The 7,623-nt window shown below is 40.0% G+C and overlaps 1 long non-coding RNA gene across 2 annotated transcripts; it reads right to left on the minus strand.

Moving 5' to 3' along the window:
- Positions 1-1,075: 1,075 nt before the first annotated feature.
- On the minus strand, positions 1,076-4,501 carry LOC125709608 (uncharacterized). Of its 2 annotated transcripts, XR_007382765.1 has the most exons (3): positions 4,011-4,501; positions 2,425-2,481; positions 1,076-2,109 (listed from the first exon to the last, which is right to left on the minus strand). It is a non-coding gene; the product is annotated as an uncharacterized LOC125709608 (long non-coding RNA). The 2 variants fall into 2 exon arrangements; XR_007382764.1 differs by lacking the exon at positions 2,425-2,481.
- Positions 4,502-7,623: the final 3,122 nt, after the last annotated feature.

Consider the following 7,623-nt stretch of genomic DNA (forward strand, 5'->3'; position numbering starts at 1 on the left):
TAAAACAAAGCAATTAAAGTCAGATAGTTGCTCAAATTCTGCTGTAGCGATTGAAGAACTTTTGTCGGAAGCTGGATTCGAACCCACGCCTTACTTCGGAGAACAGAATACCCCTTATTTTGAAAGGCCATTTTCGCTGCGCAGGAGGCTTTAGACCGCTCGGCCATGGGGCAGTTTCCAGTTGAACCCTAAGGAGTAGGTTAAGTCCAGCCTTGGCTTCCAAGCTGACGTTTTTCTACATATGTGCTCGTGTATCATGGACAGTAAGAGGGGGCAGGCAAGGAGAGAATATCTCTCTCTCTTTGGGGATCAATAGAGTGTTGTTATTATAACGTCTAAAACGTATGATGGTCTGTCGATAAATCTATAACAATATCAATGAAGTCAATGTTTATGTAAAGAAATCAGAATTCAGGAAAAGCCAGGGGCCGGACCGAGTGTAGGGGGCGTGGCCAGAGACAGCCTGCTGACTGTTCCAAATCATGGGTGCATGTTACAAGTCCGGAACATATTTTAACTTAGTACTAACTTAGCATCATATTTGATCTGATTCGACTGAATATCCCAGGTTTCCATCTCTCATGCATCTGGTGTGACGTGTTTTCAGACTCTCAGGCTGGCGCAAAGAAATCTTACGGGAATTGAACGTCTCACTCCGGTCAGCTGACCAAAGTTGGTAACCTTGGTATTGTGTGTACACTGTAAACCCGGATAAGTTCAATCCACTTAAATCGTTTGAGGAAACCGATTCCCTTCAAATGATTTGAGTAATCAACCCAAAACCAAAAATCAACTGATTTAGTAGAGTAAACTTAAACGTAAAATTGTCACAATGTACTATATTGAGTCATCACTACCTAAACTGTTTAAGTATTCAATATTTAAAAAATAATTTGTTTAAGTACAGTTAACTTAATATTAATAGAAAAAACTCAATTGTTTAAGTGGTGCTAATATTACAAAACTCATTTTTTTGCATATTGTTTAATTAAAAGCGTCTTTTAATTAAATGTATTATTATTACTAAAACTTAATATGTCAAGGCAAACACACTCAAAACCAAAGAACACTAAAGTGTTTTTTTTTTTTACTTTATTTATAACAAAACAAGACTTTTGTTTTCCTTTGAACAGTATTACAATTTTTACACATGGCGCTTCTAAGAAAACATTTCTTTCAGAAACATTATTTCAATATTTCAGTTATTCCAAGACACTTTTTGACAAGAACTTATTTGTGGTCTCTGAGGTAGTTTTTTTTTCACAGTAAGTGAAACAAGTGCACAATTGAACTTCATATAAAACATTTTCTTTAAAACAATCCTTTTAAACAGATAAAACTGTGTATCACAAGTAAAGAACTTTGGTGTGACACTCTGGGTAACAAGTTGTAACAGTAAAACTTATTTCCACAAATATTTTAACTTGGAAAAATAAAAACTATAGAATAAGGAATGGCCCCAGCGAGACAATGAAATTAAAGGAATAGGTCACTGATTTTACATAAGATATGTTCTTACCTTAGCTTTGACGAGTTGATGTGTACCAGTTTTGTCTTTGTGCGTGCCCTCAGTCATGCAAATGGAGCAAAGCCTCAAAGTGACACTCTTCCAAGTTTAGTTTAACTAAATTTAATGTGTGGATTTTCTAAGCCGATAAGAAGGGGTACTATATTACAAGGTGTAATAACACTGTAGGAGCACTTCTTCATCCCCCCAGTAACTCAGTCTATGCTTCAGAGTGCACTAGGGTTACTGGTATGCATCAACTCTTCAAAGCTAAGGTAAGAACATATCTCAGTATCTCACATTGAAAGCTCATTTTTTAGCCTTTGGAGTTTTGGAGGAGGATCGTTTCGTCCCAGATTCAGCATAATCTGCTGGATAAACAGGAAGGTATTCTTCATGCACTTTGGGTACTCCAAGTGGAGTGCATAAGTCAGTCCGAACAGGAGACACATTGCCAAAGGAAGACTGCAGATGGAATCCATAACCACATTGCCCTCTAGAAGGATCCCCAGTTGGGAGGGGTTCAGTTCTTGCTCTGGACTTCCGTTTTCACCATTGAAGATGATTCCTATTGGGATTTCAAGGTCACCATCAGCAGCATTCTACAGAGGGGGGAAAAACAGTGAGTTAACCTGTTGGTGGAGAGTAACACAAGTATAAAAGGTCAAAGTATTGTATTTCTATAAATGCTGTTTATTATTTAAGTACAAGTTAATTGTAAAAAAAAAAAAAAAAAAAAAAACGGAAAATCTGGGGAATCTGTAAGGCTTATTGTCATTATACAACTGTATAATGAAGTTTGTCCTCTGCATTTTACATTTGAAATAAAGATGATGAGCTTCATCTAACACCGTCCATTGGTTCACTCTTCTTTAAATAATGTCAAGTGAAGTTTCTTTCTGTGTACTATCATTCACCTTTATAGTAGGTATTCCTGGTTCCAACCTTTTTTCCTGGTTTATGTTGTTTCTTTCCTGAGGATAAAAACATAGAAAAAAATAAACATACAATACTGGTTTCTACAAGTTTCAACATTTCAAATTCATTCATATTACTTTGAGCGTCAGAGCGCGGCTGTGCAGAGAATAATGACAGGTTTATTTGTCCGTTTATTTGGACGAAATCAACGGAAAGACCGTTTGAAACACTCCACACGTATCCGTATTTTACGTTGAGCATTAATATGGGCCTTAACCCTGAACACTGTTTGGATGTGCTCACGTCACACAATGGAACCGCGCGGTTTGGATGGACGAGGAAGATGCTAGAACCATTACGCATGAGTAGGGGTTAAGTCTGTGGGGGTTACAGCCTTAAAACATTTTTATACTACGGGGCCGTTGAATGCTTGAATCTGATTGGCTGACGAACGTTGATGAGGTGTGCATTATTTTCAGGGAAACGCACGGCGAACGTAGTTCCAGGCAGCTCTCTTGACCGCATCACAGTTCCATATCACTTCGCATAGTTAACTGTAATAATACATGTAGGTCTAGATAAATTAAGTTGTAGCATGAATCGAAAATTAAACATAATACAGCTGGTAGGCCTGCTGCATGATTTTTTTCATTATTATTGCAGGTACAACAAATAATATTGATAGCCTATACCTCAGGATTTTTGTGTTTCATTTATTATTGCAATAAATAGAAAAATGCAACGAAATAAATATACATGCACAAGCTTTTCTGTCTCATTACTGCAATCACACGTCCTTGTACACGCACACTACGGTTACACACTCACACAAAAACGTGTTGTCAGCGCTGCCCTGACGATTTTATCAGTTAACGTTAGCCTAGTGTAGCAACTTAAAGGCTACACATGACATTTCTCACTAGCGAGGTAACGTTAACGTTATTAACAGCGCTGCATCTTAAAGCAGACAACGGACAGAGACGGTGCTTCATAACACTGTTGAGGGACACACACACAGCTCTCTCTCTCTCTCTCTGCGTGTCTCTGTCTCTCTCGCTCTCTTTCTAATAACTTCATTATTAACTGCATTAGTCTGCTATCAACGGCTCAAGCCTCCATCGCCAGCTTTAAAATGACGTTTTGGAACTCGCAAAAGAGTCGTTGGATGAGATGCGGAAGAAATAATCCTACTCACAATAGCGATTTAAGTAGAAAAACCGGACGAATCCCTTGAAATATATCATCTGATCGATGTCTTGATGTGTGGCAACCGTAGTATAAGCGGAATAATTGACTCCGGGCCGTTGATTATTAGAAAAATAATGCACACCCGAGGTGTAACGGCCACGACGCGAATCACCACCTCGGGTGTGCATTATTTTTCTAATAATCAACGGCCCGTCGTCAATTATTCCTTACATAATAAATACTTTTCACTACTTTGCGGATTTCACTTATTGCGGGTTGTTTTTGGGACGTAACGCGGTAAACGAGGGTTCACTGTAGATTGAATTAGCGTGCACATTTGCGTAATGTAACATGCAACTATTTTTGCTTAACGTTGAAATACAAAGATTTAACTCACCAGTTTGCGTGAAGGTTTGAGGAAAAGTACTCCCTATCGACTGAAGACTGAAACAAACATGTCCAAGCCCTGGCAAAACCACCAAAAACGACTTGTCTTCATTTCTTCTGACAAACAAGTCCAGAAGTCTCTTCGGTTCCAGCGGGAAAAATATGGGAGGGGCAACAAAAACTTAAAAATAGTGAAAGTACTTTCAACTAAACATAATCAGTAAACATCAAATTTACTTTTATTATTTGATTGTTGAGTTTAAAACTTATTCTCTTATAAAAATTGAACTTAAACTATTTATTAGAATAAACTTAAAATAGAAAGAACCATGTTAAATGTATTCATTTTAGTGCATCACATGCAAAACAATATAGGTTAAGTGCAAAAAGCTTCAACCAATGAGTTCTGTCTGACACAGTAATATGATTTTAGTTTTACAGAGAAAATTAATTACCATCAGTGATTATAGCTAAACCATTTGAATGCAAATAACTTTTGGGATTACAACGTCTCACTCCGGTCAGCTGACCAAAGTTGGTAACCTTGGTATTGTGTGTAGGAGATTCGGTATAACTATAATTTCGTTCTCCATTTACATGCCCGTAGTGTCTTTAAGTGTTATGTAGTTTTGCCTGAAACGCAAAAATAAAACAAAGCAATTAAAGTCAGATAGTTGCTCAAATTCTGCTGTAGCGATTGAAGAACTTTTGTCGGAAGCTGGATTCGAACCCACGCCTTACTTCGGAGAACAGAATACCCCTTATGTTGAAAGGCCATTTTCGCTGCGCAGGAGGCTTTAGACCGCTCGGCCATGGGGCAGTTTCCAGTTGAACCCTAAGGAGTAGGTTAAGTCCAGCCTTGGCTTCCAAGCTGACGTTTTTCTACATATGTGCTCGTGTATCATGGACAGTAAGAGGGGGCAGGCAAGGAGAGAATATCTCTCTCTCTTTGGGGATCAATAGAGTGTTGTTATTATAACGTCTAAAACGTATGATGGTCTGTCGATAAATCTATAACAATATCAATGAAGTCAATGTTTATGTAAAGAAATCAGAATTCAGGAAAAGCCAGGGGCCGGACCGAGTGTAGGGGGCGTGGCCAGAGACAGCCTGCTGACTGTTCCAAATCATGGGTGCATGTTACAAGTCCGGAACATATTTTAACTTAGTACTAACTTAGCGTCATATTTGATCTGATTCGACTGAATATCCCAGGTTTCCATCTCTCATGCATCTGGTGTGACGTGTTTTCAGACTCTCAGGCTGACGCAAAGAAATCTTACGGGAATTGAACGTCTCACTCCGGTCAGCTGACCAAAGTTGGTAACCTTGGTATTGTGTGTAGGAGATTCGGTATAACTATAATTTCGTTCTCCATTTACATGCCCGTAGTGTCTTTAAGTGTTATGTAGTTTTGCCTGAAACGCAAAAAAAAAACAAAGCAATTAAAGTCAGATAGTTGCTCATATTCTGCTGTAGCGATTGAAGAACTTTTGTCGGAAGCTGGATTCGAACCCACGCCTTACTTCGGAGAACAGAATACCCCTTATTTTGAAAGGCCATTTTCGCTGCGCAGGAGGCTTTAGACCGCTCGGCCATGGGGCAGTTTCCAGTTGAACCCTAAGGAGTAGGTTAAGTCCAGCCTTGGCTTCCAAGCTGACGTTTTTCTACATATGTGCTCGTGTATCATGGACAGTAAGAGGGGGCAGGCAAGGAGAGAATATCTCTCTCTCTTTGGGGATCAATAGAGTGTTGTTATTATAACGTCTAAAACGTATGATGGTCTGTCGATAAATCTATAACAATATCAATGAAGTCAATGTTTATGTAAAGAAATCAGAATTCAGGAAAAGCCAGGGGCCGGACCGAGTGTAGGGGGCGTGGCCAGAGACAGCCTGCTGACTGTTCCAAATCATGGGTGCATGTTACAAGTCCGGAACATATTTTAACTTAGTACTAACTTAGCGTCATATTTGATCTGATTCGACTGAATATCCCAGGTTTCCATCTCTCATGCATCTGGTGTGACGTGTTTTCAGACTCTCAGGCTGGCGCAAAGAAATCTTACGGGAATTGAACGTCTCACTCCGGTCAGCTGACCAAAGTTGGTAACCTTGGTATTGTGTGTAGGAGATTCGGTATAACTATAATTTCGTTCTCCATTTACATGCCCGTAGTGTCTTTAAGTGTTATGTAGTTTTGCCTGAAACGCAAAAATAAAACAAAGCAATTAAAGTCAGATAGTTGCTCAAATTCTGCTGTAGCGATTGAAGAACTTTTGTCGGAAGCTGGATTCGAACCCACGCCTTACTTCGGAGAACAGAATACCCCTTATTTTGAAAGGCCATTTTCGCTGCGCAGGAGGCTTTAGACCGCTCGGCCATGGGGCAGTTTCCAGTTGAACCCTAAGGAGTAGGTTAAGTCCAGCCTTGGCTTCCAAGCTGACGTTTTTCTACATATGTGCTCGTGTATCATGGACAGTAAGAGGGGGCAGGCAAGGAGAGAATATCTCTCTCTCTTTGGGGATCAATAGAGTGTTGTTATTATAACGTCTAAAACGTATGATGGTCTGTCGATAAATCTATAACAATATCAATGAAGTCAATGTTTATGTAAAGAAATCAGAATTCAGGAAAAGCCAGGGGCCGGACCGAGTGTAGGGGGCGTGGCCAGAGACAGCCTGCTGACTGTTCCAAATCATGGGTGCATGTTACAAGTCCGGAACATATTTTAACTTAGTACTAACTTAGCGTCATATTTGATCTGATTCGACTGAATATCCCAGGTTTCCATCTCTCATGCATCTGGTGTGACGTGTTTTCACACTCTCAGGCTGGCGCAAAGAAATCTTACGGGAATTGAACGTCTCACTCCGGTCAGCTGACCAAAGTTGGTAACCTTGGTATTGTGTGTAGGAGATTCGGTATAACTATAATTTCGTTCTCCATTTACATGCCCGTAGTGTCTTTAAGTGTTATGTAGTTTTGCCTGAAACGCAAAAATAAAACAAAGCAATTAAAGTCAGATAGTTGCTCAAATTCTGCTGTAGCGATTGAAGAACTTTTGTCGGAAGCTGGATTCTAACCCACGCCTTACTTCGGAGAACAGAATACCCCTTATGTTGAAAGGCCATTTTCGCTGCGCAGGAGGCTTTAGACCGCTCGGCCATGGGGCAGTTTCCAGTTGAACCCTAAGGAGTAGGTTAAGTCCAGCCTTGGCTTCCAAGCTGACGTTTTTCTACATATGTGCTCGTGTATCATGGACAGTAAGAGGGGGCAGGCAAGGAGAGAATATCTCTCTCTCTTTGGGGATCAATAGAGTGTTGTTATTATAACGTCTAAAACGTATGATGGTCTGTCGATAAATCTATAACAATATCAATGAAGTCAATGTTTATGTAAAGAAATCAGAATTCAGGAAAAGCCAGGGGCCGGACCGAGTGTAGGGGGCGTGGCCAGAGACAGCCTGCTGACTGTTCCAAATCATGGGTGCATGTTACAAGTCCGGAACATATTTTAACTTAGTACTAACTTAGCGTCATATTTGATCTGATTCGACTGAATATCCCAGGTTTCCATCTCTCATGCATCTGGTGTGACGTGTTTTCACACTCTCAGGCTGGC

This window comes from Brienomyrus brachyistius, chromosome 16, assembly GCF_023856365.1.
Source record: "Brienomyrus brachyistius isolate T26 chromosome 16, BBRACH_0.4, whole genome shotgun sequence".
Taxonomy (NCBI): domain Eukaryota; kingdom Metazoa; phylum Chordata; class Actinopteri; order Osteoglossiformes; family Mormyridae; genus Brienomyrus; species Brienomyrus brachyistius.